The sequence below is a fragment of the Bacillus rossius genome, chromosome 12 (genome assembly GCF_032445375.1).
Source record: "Bacillus rossius redtenbacheri isolate Brsri chromosome 12, Brsri_v3, whole genome shotgun sequence".
In the NCBI taxonomy this organism is placed as follows: domain Eukaryota; kingdom Metazoa; phylum Arthropoda; class Insecta; order Phasmatodea; family Bacillidae; genus Bacillus; species Bacillus rossius.
Genome location: NC_086339.1, coordinates 2,897 through 19,823, shown reverse-complemented (window position 1 = coordinate 19,823; position 16,927 = coordinate 2,897). Strand labels below are relative to the sequence as shown.

At 35.0% G+C, this 16,927-nt stretch overlaps 1 long non-coding RNA gene across 1 annotated transcript; it reads right to left on the bottom strand.

The window, feature by feature from the left end:
* Positions 1–4,482: 4,482 nt before the first annotated feature.
* Positions 4,483–14,299, bottom strand: LOC134537289 (uncharacterized). Its single transcript, XR_010075979.1, has 2 exons — positions 14,088–14,299; positions 4,483–8,213 (listed from the first exon to the last, which is right to left on the bottom strand). It is a non-coding gene; the product is annotated as an uncharacterized LOC134537289 (long non-coding RNA).
* Between the last annotated feature and the right edge of the window lie 2,628 nt (positions 14,300–16,927).

The following is a 16,927-nucleotide window of genomic DNA, read 5'->3' as shown; positions in this document are numbered from 1 at the left end:
AAAATTTGTTTTATCAAAATTTAAAGTTAATTTATTAGACTTAAACCAAGAAATCATTAGTTTGAGTACATTTTCAGATTCCTCAATTAACTGGGTGCGAGACAGGTTTTGTATTATGATACTAGTATCATCTGCAAACAGAATAGCAGAAGCTCTTACATCAAGCATATGTGGTAAGTCATTAACATAAAAAAGAAAGAGCAAGGGACCTAATACCGATCCTTGAGGCACACCATGCTCTATACAACCTGAGCGAGAGACAAACTTTTTATTGGAACAGGTATCCACTAACATTACACTTTGTTGTCTGTAGTATAAATATGAGATTAGAAGTTTTTGAAGCTGACCAACAATACCATAAAAATCCAATTTTTTAATCAATATACTATGATTGACACAGTCAAAGGCTTTTGCTAGGTCACAAAATATACTAACTACATGAAGTTTATTATCTAATGCTGTTTGGATAGTATTTACAAGGTTGAATATAGCTTCATCAATAGATTTTTTCTTCCTAAAGCCAAACTGTGATGATGTTAATATTTGATATTGGTCTAAGTGATCAAGTAATCTCCTATAGATGACTTTTTCAAGGATCTTAGAAAATGTAGTCAATAACGAAATTGGCCTATAGTTTTCGATATTAGTTTTCTCACCTTTCTTATGTAATGGAATAATTACAGCGTATTTCATCCTATCAGGGAAGGTACCTGTAATTAAAGATATTGCAAATTAAACTGAGAGGCTTAGATAATTGATCAGAACACTGCTTGATTATTTTACTACTAAGCTCATCATAACCATGAGAAGTTTTAGATTTCATGTTTTTTATGATTAAACTTATTTCATGAGGAGTTACAAGGGAAAATTGAATTTTAGGAAATTTTTTGGAAAAAGCATTTTGGACAAACTCTAAAGGGTCGTGAGAGGATTGAAGATTAGTTACTAAGTGATTTGCAACATTTAAAAAATGTTTATTGAAAGCATTAGAAATATCAACTGGGTTTTCAATAGTAGATTCTTTTAATTTTAGGGATATCTTATCATTTTTATTAGGATGTCTCAATACTTCTGTTTTAACAATATCCCATATAGATTTAATCTTGTTAGAAGAATTAGAGATAATTTTATGAAAATATTTACTTTTTGCTGCTAAGATTTTTTTATTAAGAATCTTACTATAATGTTTGTATAGCAGTTTGTCTTTGTCAAGATTAGATACCCTAGCTGTAGTATATAGGTTACGTTTAATTTTACAATCATTTCTTATTTTGTTAGTTATCCATGAATTTACCTTTCGCTGAGACGTGTTTACAGTTACTACACGGCAGCATGTCTCAAAGAATACTAAAACAGTGTTAAGAAAACAATTAAATTGAATGTTGGCATCATTTACTATTTCTAAGAAATCCCATGTATTATGCTCTAAAATATGTAGGTATATAATCGTCACATGCTCCATATCCCAATTGTGAGATATTCTGGAGTGCACTGAAATATAAAAATAAATGAATAATACTTGAATGTACCTACAGACAATGTTTTTACTACTTAGCGCACAAATTCAGTTGAACCCAGCCAGCATATAATTAAGGGTTAGGGAGTTTCATAGCGAATTCAGACAAGATTATTTTAAGTGTAATTACTATTATTTTATACTTAACCAAGTAAGTTTATAGCTTTCATGTATAGATAACATTATCATGCTTACCTGGTAGGTTTTGTGAAGGTACGGCATCGGGATTCAGACGCTTGGTTCCCGGACTAAAATATTCTGTCCGAAAATGATTACTACATATTGTGTAGTTCTTTCTTATTACTTCGTCCGATAAATAGTCAAATTTCGAATTTTGGATCACTAGTTTCCATTTAGTGAATCTAGCTGTGTCTGTCACAGGTATCCGATGTCTCGTAGACGTTTTGTCCAGGCATCCAGGCACACAACAATTATTTCTATACGGCATTATGTCGTAATTTATAAAAGGTCAATGTCAAAAATATTGACAGAACTACAAACGAAAAAATACTTCACCGACAGACACAACGACACCATTACAACGATACAAAAAACAATTTACAGCGCAGCTAGCGCCAAGAGAGATTGCTGCGGTTGTTGTACTAACTAAAATGACGTCTGCAAATTGCCCTATAGAGTAGGTGCAAGGTCAATAGGTTGGTACGAAATATTTTTTCCTTGTGGACACCCTGTGTAGGACGGCCCCGCACAAGGAGCATACAAGGATAAAGAGCGGTAACTCAATGTTATTTTATTGTCCTTGCTCAACATGCTGCCACCTCTGAACCCTCATCCGAAGTTTTTGGAACCATAGAGTAAATAAAGTACTAGTACAGAGTGGACACTCAATGCTATTGCAGTTCTACGTTTTTTTAATTCAGAAATGCTCTAGTTGCTATACAAAAACGCAAACTTGACAAACATTAAAATGAAGTTGCAATGGCTTAAAACCGAGATAAAATACCTTCTGGAGTAAGACTTACGTTTCAAATTATAAGTAAATTTTAATTTAAATACAACATTGTTCGTAGACAGTACAATTTGCAGTTAATATGCTTAAAACATTAACTTGAATAGTAGGGAAATTTGTAGCTTCAACTGAATGTTGGCGAGCTTGTGACTTTTTTCGTGCATGCATTAATATTTATAAAAATATGGATTTTAATTTTTTTTTTCCTTATAAGCAAATCATTTAACTAAATATCGCTAAACGTAACATAAAATGATTTAGGAGAGCAATATTTTTAAAACAATAAGTAAATTTCTTACCTTCGGGACAGTGTTTGCCTTAACCTCATTTCGGTTAAAAATGTTTTGTTTACGTATCATAACATTTGTTTAAATGCATAACATGTAACATATTTTTGGATTATATTAAATTGCTGCATTTTTTAATGTCCAAGAAACAATTTCTGTTCTAGTAGAATCACGTTGATTGAAGTTAAGGTTAGGATTTTCGTAGGTACCTACCGAATTGCATTACAAATCGCAAACAAAACTAATGCATAAAAAAACGTGCAGAAGTATTTAATCATTAACACAGGCAATGTGTATTTCTGGCAAATTTAACTGCCTAAGCTGTACAATTTTCCCACAAAAACTGAAATGAAGCTGTTACCAATGGCATCAATTCTTTATGGATTAGGTGAAAGTACAAATCATTCTCGTATCTTCACTTCTTGAAGACAGGTGTATAGCAATTGTTACGGAAAAAAAACCTTAATTTCAACATAAAAATTTAAAAGACACTTCATTTTATCGCAACCCTCACCTCGGTAATTGTTCCGTACCACGTATCCAAGTTTATCCCTTGATACTGTTGGCATGATCATGTATGATTTATCCGGTGGCACATGATGCTTGCTGTTTTAATTAATGTTAAAACAGCAAGAATCATTACCACAGGATAATGCCATTAGTATCAAGGGATAGACTTGGATACGCAATACAAAATTTTTACCCACACCTCCCTCTCGACCAAAAAATAAAATTCATACAAAACATTTAGACTAATTAAAGTATATAAGTATCAAGTTTGAGCAGAATTTGAGACTCATTGACATTTAGAACAGTACCTAGGTATTAATGTATTGTGTGCTTGTCCTCAACGTGCGACTACACACAGCCTAAAAAGATGAAATTCTGTAGGGCATGAAAACAAAATACTCATCACTATTTTAATTACACAAAACTTTTATTTTGTATCGTTTAAATAATTTACACATACCTAGTTTCGTCAAGCGGAAACTTAAAGTAAAATTAATTATTATTATCATCTCTTCTCTTGTTGTACCAGTAGTTAACACAACACGTAGCCGAATCAGGCATGTTTCATAACAGTCAACAGTGATTTATAAAGTAGTTCATGAAATCATTGATATTATTTAACGAGATTACTATTTCAACATGATTGAAACAAAATTTCCTTAGAAAGTTTTTTATTAAACCTAATAGGTATTACTTAATTCAACGCCGACGCCATTAATTATGGTGTTGGTTAAACAAGTGGTTCAACATGCCAACGAAAATTTGTTTATTTTCTTTTAAGTAAATATATTATTTTCATTTCAACAATACCAATTTATGCCATAAATTTGATAAAATGTTAAAACAAATGTAATATTTATTTAATCAACGTGGTATTTTGATTATAATTTTCGTGCTCAGATGTTGGATAAAACTGTATAGCAACTGGAAAAATGCGATTGCCTTGCCCTATGAAGTGTCCCCTCCCTGTTTGGAACATTCGCCATCGTGGGCGCATTCTAGCGGATGTTTTTGTAACTACATCGAGCAACCGCGCACTTGGCGGGCTTTTCAAATACTTGAATTTTGGAAGGAAATTTTAAAATTAAAAATATATTAACCCTTTCCTGCCTAGAAATGTAAAAAAATTGAATTTTGTAATTTTTATTTCTTTTTTATATTTAAGTAGGCATAAAAGGAGGCCATAATTTTTTTCAAAATTTTTTATTTATATTTAATATTTTTTTTAATGATGGGACTTTTAAGTCCTGACAGGCATTTATCATATGTCCAGCTCAACAAACAAAAAAAAGGGCGCTCCAGACTGGTGCAGTGCTGCCGTTTTAGTGCTGCAACCTCTTGGCTGTCAATCGAACTTCTTCGACAACTGGCAGAGCGGAGCTATACAGGGACCCAGAGGTCCCGACAGTCAGCATGTGGTTTCAAACATGCACACACTATTTCTATGGGGCTTCAAACATTGTGGGACTCACAAGTACCACCAGGCAGGAAAGGGTTAATATTAACTTGTCAAAAATTTCTAATAAATTTATAAGTTAAATCTTAAAAACTATACTTGCTATACCTAAAACGTACCTCTTACACAAAGTCATAAATCCAATAATGAATTTCTAAAATGTCTTATACCTAAATTTGTGTTTGATTTGTTAGAAAAATAAGCCTTCAGATCAATTATCTCTACCCCTTCCCATTTTACAGTACAGTTAATATAAAGTGTGCCGGCAGTTAAATTAACATAAAAAAATAAAAATTTTCAGGTTTTATTCTCTACAAAATTAGTTTATTGCAATATGCAAAACTATTCCCTTAGCTGTGAAGTATTTGCCACTATTCATTATAATTGTATTGTATGGCAGTGCATGATAATTATTTTCCTGTATTTTAAAATATACCATAACAACACTTAGGACATAGGAAAACAGACTGTCAAAAAGTTGGTAAGTCCAATGGGTTACAATATTGGTCAGAAATAAATATATACTAATACATTCAATGTATTTCCATGATTTTCACCATTAATTCCGCAGCAAAAATTTGTGCAAATTATGGAGAAGTAGGTAACATTGAACATCATGCATCATGCTCAATTGAATACAGTGTAATGCTAATGCAATGTTCCCACTTGTAATATTTTCCTGGTAACGAAGTTGGTTTCTTTTAGTCCCTAATCCCATTTTTAAAGCTACAACTACCCTGTTATATAGTTTTCCTTTGTATTAAGTTGACATTTCTTTAGTCCCTTTATAATGTTAAATGCTTTAACCCATTCACACCTCTATTATCTTGACACATTTCTTTCATTATTCTTGGAAAATTCATGCATGTACTATGTATGTTACAATTACTTATTTTATTGTTTTTTATAACACTACATAACATTAAGATAGTAGTGTGAGTAGCCGAGTACTCACACGTAAGCACTCACAGACAGACAACACCAACTCATAGATTGTGAACAGACATTCCGCGCAAAACATGTCATCCACCTGTGTCAAGTGTTCTGTCAGAGTGGTTACCTGTGAGTACACACACTACAATCTTAATGTTTTATTGTAATTAGTAGTCCATCTGCCTTTATCTCTCTTTGTCGTCTTTTGCATCGTCAGCCACAATTATGCACAACGTTGTCACCATAGCAATTCATGTTAGATGTCTAAAATTGGAACTTTTGTTTTAAAAAGTGACTACAGAGGACTGCAGACACCCCATAGTTCCAGGTCACTAAGAGGGGAAGCTGCTGTCTACTACTCGGTGGAGCTTGCATCTGGTGTCATGTTTTTGGCCACAACTGGTGTAGAGGGTTTGTCGGCGGTCGGTCGGCATCGTGGTACATTTATCTGGGCAGAAGCAGATACAGGAAAAGCTCCCAACCACTTCTCTTGCAGACGAGACACAAGACTTAACAGTTTTTGGCTCTATAACATATGTGGAACTGTTGTTTTCTACAGTCCTTTTCGCATAGTGCTGGAGAGTTGTAAAAAGAAGTTTCAATTATTTAATTAATATATCACGATAAACTTACACTTCAAAGTACGTGTAAAAGAAATAAGTATGTATATATAGAAATTAAAATATCAGCAGTGTGAATATTAACTATTTTTGCATGTATAGAAATGAATATGAGATGTATAAACCTGTTGATCTTTTCCACACCGTTACCACTATAAATTTCCTATATCCACCTGCAACAGTTTAATATAAAATAGTCTTCCAAAAAAACTTTTGAATGTATTTACTCAGTATTTGAATTGATAACACAGCTGCCACACAATCTGCATATGTTTCTGCCAGTGGTTTTCATGAGGAAAGCTAGCAAATGAAAAACAAATAAATGCAATGCTTAATCCCAGACTTTGAAGGTTTGAAATTGGTCCAGAAAGGTAATGAATGATAATTATTACAAAAATGTAATATAGATACATATTATGTAAGTAATTGAAAAGCATTGCAAATATCCTGCAGGCAAGAAATGTGATATTAAAGAAAGGAGCGTCAGGGTTGCTAAACATATTTTTGGCATTAAATTTCCTGACTTTTCCAGGTTTTCTAGGACATTACATATGATTGTTGCTGAAATTGGTAACTTATTTTAAAAAATTGTTAAACTGCAATTTTTATCCCGCACATTTTCAGCACGATCACATAATTAGTAATAAGACATGACCTTTCAGAAAGTTTGTCTCTTAGTATTACTTAGCTTAAGTTTACTTTGAGATGAATGGTATAACTTTGAGCAATAGTACTTCAAATAGAACAAATTAACCGCCAAAATAAACCAAAACATGAATTGTTTATACTAATATGTGTAGCACCACAATTGAACTAACACACAACTATAACATCAAATTTTAAAAGTACTTTTAATCATAATTGATTATTTGTTAAATATGAAACAATGTGCGAATAATATTGCAGTACAAACCTAAACGTCTCAATAAAACATCTTAGTCTCATACATGTTACTTTCTTTTGTAAATATGTACAATGAGGTCTAGTATGGTTTGTTAAATGTCGTCTTGTCCATCTGCTTTGTGTCGTGTCAATTAAAAATTACAGAAGAAATAAATGTTTTCTTAAACAACATTAAAAAATTTACATTTTAACATTGTGCAGGAAAGTATGTTGGTTCATATTATACATTGTAAATTCCAGAAATTCTTGTGATTTCCCTGACTTTTCAAGGGTACATGGAAATCCCTGACCATAGCAACCCTGAGTATGAGCACTTCTATGCTGGTACATACATGTAAAATCAAAGTTGTGATAATGCTTCTGCACAAAATGTGTTAATGCAAATTGTGTTTGCTTCTATTGACAGGCACCAACCTGTGCCTGAGACCGTACCTACTTGTGCTCAACTCATTAAAACATAAACATTTTAACTGTTTATTTGTAAGAGGTGTAATAGAAATTCTAGTTTTAAAACATCTTACAAGGTCTGCAAAGCAGCAAGTATTATTAACTCAAATATTCCAGAACAGATGAGGCAGAGATAAAGTCAAAAAACTTTACCATTTAGTGAAACCTCATTACAAAATCAATACATGAAGTAACTACTTATATCACTGAATGTCTTATTTCGGAACGGACACAATAATTTGTTTGTAAAGTTAAATAATTTGTAACAAAGGCACTATAAAATGAAATAGTATGCATTTGACTTTGCAGAAAATACATACTACATACAAAGTTAAAAAATTTAGATGCATACTTCTCAAAGGGATTGCTGTGCTAAATTAAGAAAATATAAACCTTATAATGGTTCGTTATATACAAAAATAAAAAGATGTTAATCGCCAATTGTAGTTTTTGTTTTATTTTTCAACGTAGAATGCTACACTGATAAATTCAATCACTTTCAAAATCTTTCTCACTCATTACACTCGTACATCCGCCTGTCGAGAAAATTGCAGATAGCCATTTCAACCATCTGCAACAGAAACACACAATTATGTTTCCAAATCATTTCAACAAATTACTTTCATTGATTTTCATCTAGTCAAAAATTATTAATACTGAAACAGCTTAGATTATTTGAAGAAATGAAACTGTTATAGGCCTACAATTTTTAAGTTGAGTTCAAATTAATAATTTTGTATGTGAGTGCAATATCTAGTTAGTTCAGTTTGAATCACATACACATCTATACTGTCCGCGCCAGGAATGGTGGCACTCGAGCTCCCTAGTCCTCGGGCTAATGGGAGGGCACGACCACCCGCAGCGACGGACGACAGCAGTAGCGGCGTGGCCGTATATTCTCTTACATGAAAACATTTGTCCGCGCCAGGAATGGTGGCACTCGAGCTCCCTAGTCCTCGGGCTAATGGGAGGGCGCGACCACCCGCAGCGACGGGCGACAGCAGTAACGGCGTGGCCGTATATTCTCTTACATGAAAACATTTGTCCGCGCCAGGAATGGTGGCACTCGAGCTCCCTAGTCCTCGGGCTAATGGGAGGGCACGACCACCCGCAGCGACGGACGACAGCAGTAGCGGCGTGGCCGTATATTCTCTTACATGAAAACATTTGTCCGCGCCAGGAATGGTGGCACTCGAGCTCCCTAGTCCTCGGGCTAATGGGAGGGCGCGACCACCCGCAGCGACGGGCGACAGCAGTAGCGGCGTGGCCGTATATTCTCTTACATGAAAACATTTGTCCGCGCCAGGAATGGTGGCACTCGAGCTCCCTAGTCCTCGGGCTAATGGGAGGGCGCGACCACCCGCAGCGACGGGCGACAGCAGTAGCGGCGTGGCCGTATATTCTCTTACATGAAAACATTTGTCCGCGCCAGGAATGGTGGCACTCGAGCTCCCTAGTCCTCGGGCTAATGGGAGGGCACGACCACCCGCAGCGACGGACGACAGCAGTAGCGGCGTGGCCGTATATTCTCTTACATGAAAACATTTGTCCGCGCCAGGAATGGTGGCACTCGAGCTCCCTAGTCCTCGGGCTAATGGGAGGGCGCGACCACCCGCAGCGACGGGCGACAGCAGTAGCGGCGTGGCCGTATATTCTCTTACATGAAAACATTTGTCCGCGTCAGGAATGGTGGCACTCGGTCACTCTAGTCCTCGGATCAGAGGGGACGATCATCTGTAGCGAGGACGATAGTAGTAACGGCGTGGTCATATATTCCGTTACATGAATATATTTATAAATGTTTCACAGTAAATGTTCATATACACCTGTACCATGTGACCATAATCATTGACTTTACAACAGCTTTCAAGGCAAGGTACTAATTTGTTTCAGTAAAAAAACAACACATCGATAATTAAACATAATTTAAAATACTAAACATTTATGTCACATCGAAATGTAAATAAAACATTCTTCACGGTACTGCATTACTGCGCATCTGAAATGTCCCTGCAGTCTTTGTATAGCTATGCAATACAAAGTGTCTTAGGCATTACTGTCGCTTATGCTTCAAATTATATATATATATATATATATATATATATGCTGTTAACAATCAAATATCCTAATAAAACATATCTTACAACGCATTAACATTGTTTCAATACTATATAAATAATCTTCTTAAAAAACAATTTAATTGCCATCGCAAATATGGTAGTGCAATTAAAAATGTGATAACATAAATGGTAAAATAATAATAAAAATAATATTAATAAGGCTGAAAGTGTAGCATTACAAATGCTATAAATAAACAATACCAACGAATTAAATACGATTCAGAAATGTATGAGTGAAATACCAAGCTACGCTGTTAGAGATATATTTGAAATATAATGTTGTTTCAAACGTACAAAATGTGTTGCACATGTCAGGAAACTCACAATGGACTTGCCAAAACACTGTCGTTGCTTTCACAGGATGTAGAACAGTAACCATCACTGTTTTCGGCACTGTTTTCACTACCCTCACCGGTATCACTATCTTCACTGTCATTCCCAATGGTGATGACAAATTCGTCTTGAATATCGTCCATTAAGTGGTCTTTCTTGCAATAATTGTCTTCCGTGTTCTGTACGTGTTGGCAGTAGCTCTCCCAGTCACTGCAGGTAATAGAATTCATAGCTTGTGTGGTTTGAATTTGCAATGATTGGAGAGACAATTCACCGGTGGTGTTATTTTCTCGCACAAGACGTTTAAGTTTTGCCCAAGCGAGCTCTATAGCATTCAATTCACACATGTAAGGTGGTAATCTGATAGCCCGATGACCATGAGTTGCTAATAGGTGATCAACTCTAAACTTTTTTGTTTGTGGTCGATGTCTGTCCAGCAGATCTAGTAGCTCTGTTTTACTCATAGTCACATTACATTCGACCCCATTTCTATTAAGCCATCCCACTATTTCTCGTTTAACATCGTATTTTTATGGTGGCTTGTCCACTTGTTTGGAGTGGTATGGTGCGTTGTCCATAACTACGATCGATGCAGGTGGTAGATTTGGCAGTACCTTTTCTGAAAGCCATTTTTCGAAATTTACTGAGTTCATTTGTCCGTGGTAATCCCCCACTGTAGCACTAGCTTTGTAAACAACACATGCTCCTGGAAGGAAACCATTTCTCGAACCAATATTCAAAACTATTAGTCTGTGAGCTGCGTTTCCTGTACTCATAACACCATTTATATCGTCCTTTTTCTGCCAACATTTCTTGAATGTTAAATTTGTGTCAACCCAAGTTCCATCAAGGAAAAATATTTATTTTCCATCTTTTCTTATTTTCTTCATTTCAGTAAGGTATTTTGACCGCCAACGAACGATATCAGCTCGTTCCAGGAGTACTACACGTTTGTCTTGGGTTTTCCTCCACACGAATCCCATTTCCTTCAGAAGTCGGCGCAATGACGATTTGCTCCAAATCCAGCCGATCTTTTCTTTAAGAATTGGTAATAGCTTGTTGACTGTTGGCACAACCTTTTTCACAATATAGAATTCGTGAATTGTATCTCGAATAACTCTTCTATCAAAACTGTCAACGTCAATTTTTACAGTCTTTCTTGGCCTGCAAAAACATGTTAATATAAATTAGAATCAACAAGTTAGCTTTAAGGGGGTAGTTTCCTTACTTTTATGAATTCGTTGAGATATCTCCATTACTATATTTTTATATGCGATATTTTCAAACTAAGTTAAGTATGAGATACATCACGTTTTAACAGTAATTTTAAGTAATATTTTGTTAATATTAAAACCATTTTATGACCTGCATGATCATAATTAGGTATATTCTAATAAGTCAATAATTTCAGTCCCTCAACAAATAATATGGATGATAGGCAACTCAATTCAAATTCAAAAGGTCTGATAAGTACTTTACTGTGTCATGATTACCACCAAATTTCAAGATTAAGCCATAAATATTAATTACTGAGTAATGATTATAAAATTATTAAATCTAGGACTCTACCCCCTTAATAAAACAAACATATTTAAATAGAAACTGGACAGTTTTCACGAATCAATTTCAGCACAAACTACAATTCGGACACATACGAACATAGGCTACACCTGATTTTCCATTGGTTCTTTCTGTTTAATGAACGTATATATTGGGCTTAAGTAGGCGGCCTTTCTATGCCTAAAACCCCCGTTCAAATAGGTGGAGAGGATTTTTGGATTAAATAAAATATACCTAGTTTATTTATTTTTCACATCTTCACTAAAACAAACATCATATTTAATATTTAATTATATTTGGTGTTTACAATATAAATAGCTAGGCACCCAATACAACTATATTCCCAGACACACATCCTGGCTACACCATTGTCTCTCCCCCCCCCCCCGGGGGGGGGGGGGCAATTCTTTCCGCGCCCCTGCAAATTATCATAGTAACATGGAATACAAAAACGCTTTCCCCAAACACCATTATTTATTATAACGATCCCTTACATTACATACCTTTTTTTACCAGTAGTTGTTTGAGGTTCGTGTGGACGTTCTTTGTTTTGTTTCCTTATCCTAAGGACAGACCTACGGCTTACGCCAGTGTAGTGTGCTACTCTGTCCGTAGCTTTGTGGACTGGCACTTCTAAACACTTATTTTTCGCTTCGCGGTCACAACATTCCATAACACATTTCACTATTTCTCTTTCACCACTATGAATGACTTTTTTAAATCGTACCGGACGTTTTCTAGCATCCATCGTAACCGACTACCACTGTTCAACTGCTGTGAGGGAACAATGTTTGTAGGTTGCAGGCTACAGACGCAGGTATACGCGGGGAGTTGCTTCCCCTCTCTCCAGCATTACCCCTCACCCCCGCGGAGAGAAGTGCCACCTTTCCTGGCGCGGACAGTAGTAACTATGTACGTACTTCATGGGTTGTGCCTTACACCAATATTTAAATTTACAAGTACAGTGTGTGGTAAAAGTTCTGTATCACGTATCCAAGTTGATTTCCTGATTCTGATGGCATGATCCTGTACAAATGAGCCTGTGGTACATGATGCTTGCTGTTTTTATTTAGTACATCAACAGATTCTAAAAATTACAAAAAAATCAGAGTACAAATGAAACATCTCAGATTTTAAGAATTTTTTTTTGTATTGAACATCCAATCATAATTCATTTTGACATCACAAGATTTTTTTTTGGTAAATATTTACTTGGGCGGTATTTCCGAAAAAATATGTTAAAAATCCGAAAATACCTTTAATTTATGCTCTTCAACTTCCTCTTTTCATTAAAAGTGGCGGAGGTAAGAAATTCCAAATACTTTAGGAGATATCGAATTTTTAAATTTCATCATATGTAGTTGAGCGGTATTTGCGAAAATAAATGTTAAAAATCCGAAAATACCTTTATCATATGCTCTTCAACTTCCTCTTTTCATTAAAAGCGACGGAGATCAGAAATTCCAAATACTTTAGGAGATATCGATTTTTTTAATTTTGCAATACAAGACCTGTGGAACCATTCGAGCGGCGCCATTTTTGTTATTTTGCCGTGTGTTCGTGAATACGTGAATCGTGAATGCGTAATTAATAAAATGGTTGATTAGGTCAGGTCAGTTACATTATTAATACTTTCAAACTAAGCAGACATTAAAAATTATTTTGTGAATTAATTTTAATGGCTGTTTAGTTTTAAAATATTTATAATGTAACTGACCTGACTGATGTGACTGAACTGACCTTTGTAACAACTGCTTACCATGACCACTTCACTGCTACCCTACTGCTTGATTCTGTGTGTGAATGTGCGAGTGACTGGTTTTAATGTAGTAGCACCTAATGTTTTTTTCTTTTTTTTTTCGGTTTTTATACTTTTAGCTGTATGTTTAATTACTTTCCTTTTTATGTATGTCTATGCTTAGTTTTTAATTACTTTATAATAAGTTATGGTTGAATCTTTTGTAATAGTTAATATTTGAACATTAAGTTAAAATTTCAATTTGTTCTCTTAATATTTAGTCTATATCATGCTTAGTTTTTAATATTCAAATCTTTGATGTAATTGCAGAAAAGTGGTTAAGTGTAAGAGAAGGCGTACCGCCTTAACTTCGCCACCAATAAAGACGATAAACAAACAAACAAACAAACAAACAAACCCGGACAGAGGGTAAACAGTAAACTAAAATGGTCGATTAGGTCAGGTCAGTTACATTATAAATACTTTCAAACTAAGGTGATATTAAAAATAATGTGAATTAATTTTAATTATTCTTTAGTTTTAAATTATTTATAATGTAACTGACCTTACCTAACAAACCCGTAACAAAGGATGTACAGTAACAACTCACGTAAATTTTTTTGTTACTTATTACTTGCGCAACAATATCAAAATAACAAATAAGACTTTAAAATTAGAAACGTTAAAAACTCACCTAAGTTGGAGGCGGTAATTAAACGCCGTTTTAAACAATAATTGAACTAAATAATCACGTATTAGTTCATTTGAATTCTGGCCTATCACGAACAATCACGTGACATCATTATCCAATAAAAAAAATAGATACTCATAAACAAGAAACAATACAGAATGCCACATGATGCACTGAGAATAAGTTAGATTCGAATCTCAGATTCGAATCTAAAAAATTACCGGATAGTACCATAATTATCGTACACACCTTGAAAACCCGAAAATTCGTTCGTGCAACAACAGCCTAAGTAGATCCTTAAATTGATGTGTATAAAATAGGAAAAAAAAAAATTATATATGCATGGTCATGAACTTAGACTTGTTAATAAAATGTTTGCAAGTCAGATCTTCAAAATTAAATAAAAATATAAATGTTTAATTAGGATAAAAAATATTAGAAACAGAAATTCGAAATTGAAAACAAGCGTAATTTTGATATATAAATATTAAAAAAGACAAAAAAAGTTTAAGAAGACCCTTCGGTACACCACACAAACATCAGAACTGGGGGATATGGCACCTTTTTTTTTTTTCCACGAGCCCCCCTTTGTGGTGATTGTGTTTATTTTGATCAGACTTGTCAATAAAAAAATTAATAAACGTTAAACTAGACAATGGTGCAACACTTGGCTTGGTGCAAACGTTTAAAGAGACCCTTGGGTACACCACACTACCTTCAGAACTGGGGGTTATGTCACCATTTTTTGCCACGAGCCCCCCTTTGTGGTGATTGTGTGTGTTTTATTTCAGAATTATAAATAAATAAATTTATAACAATTAAACTAGACAATGGTGCAACATTCGGCTTGGTGCAAACGTTTAAACAGGCCCTTGGGTACACCACACAACCTTCAGAACTGGAAAATATGGCACCATTTTTTACCACGAGCCCCCCTTTGTAGTAAAAGTGTCTTTTTATTTCAGACTTGTTAATAGAAAATTATTAACAATTAAACAAGAAAATGGTGCAACATTCGGCTTGGTGCAAACGTTTAAGGAGACCCTTGGGTACACCACACAACCTTCAGAACTGGGGGATATGGCACCATTTTTTACCACGAGCCCCCCTTTGTGGTGATTGTTAATTTTGATCAGACTTGTTAATAAAAAATTATTAACAATTAAACAAGAAAATGGTGCAACACTCGGCTTGGTGCAAACGTTTAAAGAGACCCTTGGGTACACCACACTACCTTCAGAACTGGGGGTTATGTCACCATTTTTTGCCACGAGCCCCCCTTTGTGGTGATTGTGTGTGTTTTATTTCAGAATTATAAATAAATAAATTTATAACAATTAAACTAGACAATGGTGCAACATTCGGCTTGGTGCAAACGTTTAAACAGGCCCTTGGGTACACCACACAACCTTCAGAACTGGAAAATATGGCACCATTTTTTACCACGAGCCCCCCTTTGTAGTAAAAGTGTCTTTTTATTTCAGACTTGTTAATAGAAAATTATTAACAATTAAACAAGAAAATGGTGCAACATTCGGCTTGGTGCAAACGTTTAAGGAGACCCTTGGGTACACCACACAACCATCAGATCTGGGATATTGCACCATTTTTTACCACGAGCCCCCCTTTGTGGTAAAAGTGAGTTTTTATTTCAGACTTGTCAATGTAAAAATTAATAACAATTAAACTGGAATATGGTGCAACATTCGGCTTGGTGCAAACGTTTAAGGAGACCCTTGGGTACACCACACAACCATCAGATCTGGGATATGGCACCTTTTTTTTACCACGAGCCCCCCTTTTGTGTAGATAATGTTTATTTTGATTAGAATTGTCAATAAATAAATTAATAACAATAAAACTAGAAAATGGTGCAACATTCGGCTTGGTGCAAACGTTTAAGGAAACACATGGGTACACCACACAACCTTCATAACTGGGGGATATTGCACCATTATTTACCACGAGCCCTTCTTTGTTGTGAATGTGTTTATTTTGATCAGAATTGCCAATAAATAAATTAATAAAGATTAAACTAGAAAATGGTGCTACATTCGGCTTGGTGCTAACGTTTAAGGAGTCCTTTTGAAACCCCACACAACCTTCAGAACTGGGGGATATGGCACCAGTTTTTTTACTACGAGCCCCCCTTTGTGGTAAAAGTGTGTTTTTATTTTAGACTTGTCAATAAAAAAATTAATAACTATTAAACTAGAAAAAGGTGCATCATTCGGCTTGGTGCTAACGTTTAAAAAAAACCTTTGGGTACACCACACAACCTTCAGAACTGGGGGATATGGCACCATTTTTTACCACGAGCCCCCCTTTGTGGTAAAAGTGTATTTTTATTTCAGACTTGTCAATAAATAAATAAATAACAATTAAACAAGAAAATGGTGCAACACTCGGCTTGGTGCAAACGTTTAAGGAGACCCTTGGGAACACCACACAACCTTCAGACCTGGCGGATATGGCACCATTATTTACCACGGGTCTCTCCTTGTTGTAATTGTTTTTATTTTAATCAGACTTGTCAATAAAACATTTAATAATTAAACTAAACAATGGTGCAACACTCGTCTTATTGCAAACGTTTAATGAGACCCTTAGGTACACACAACCATTAGAACTAAGGGATATGGAACCTTTTTCGTACCACGAGCCCCCTTTTGTGTAGATGTTTATTTTGATCAGACGTGTCAATAAAAAATTAATAACAATTAAACTAGTAAATGGTGCACCATTCAGTTTGGTGTAAACGTTGAAGGAGACCCTTGGGTACACCACACAACTTTCAGAACTGGGGGATATGGCACGATTCTTTACCACGAGCTCCCCTTTGT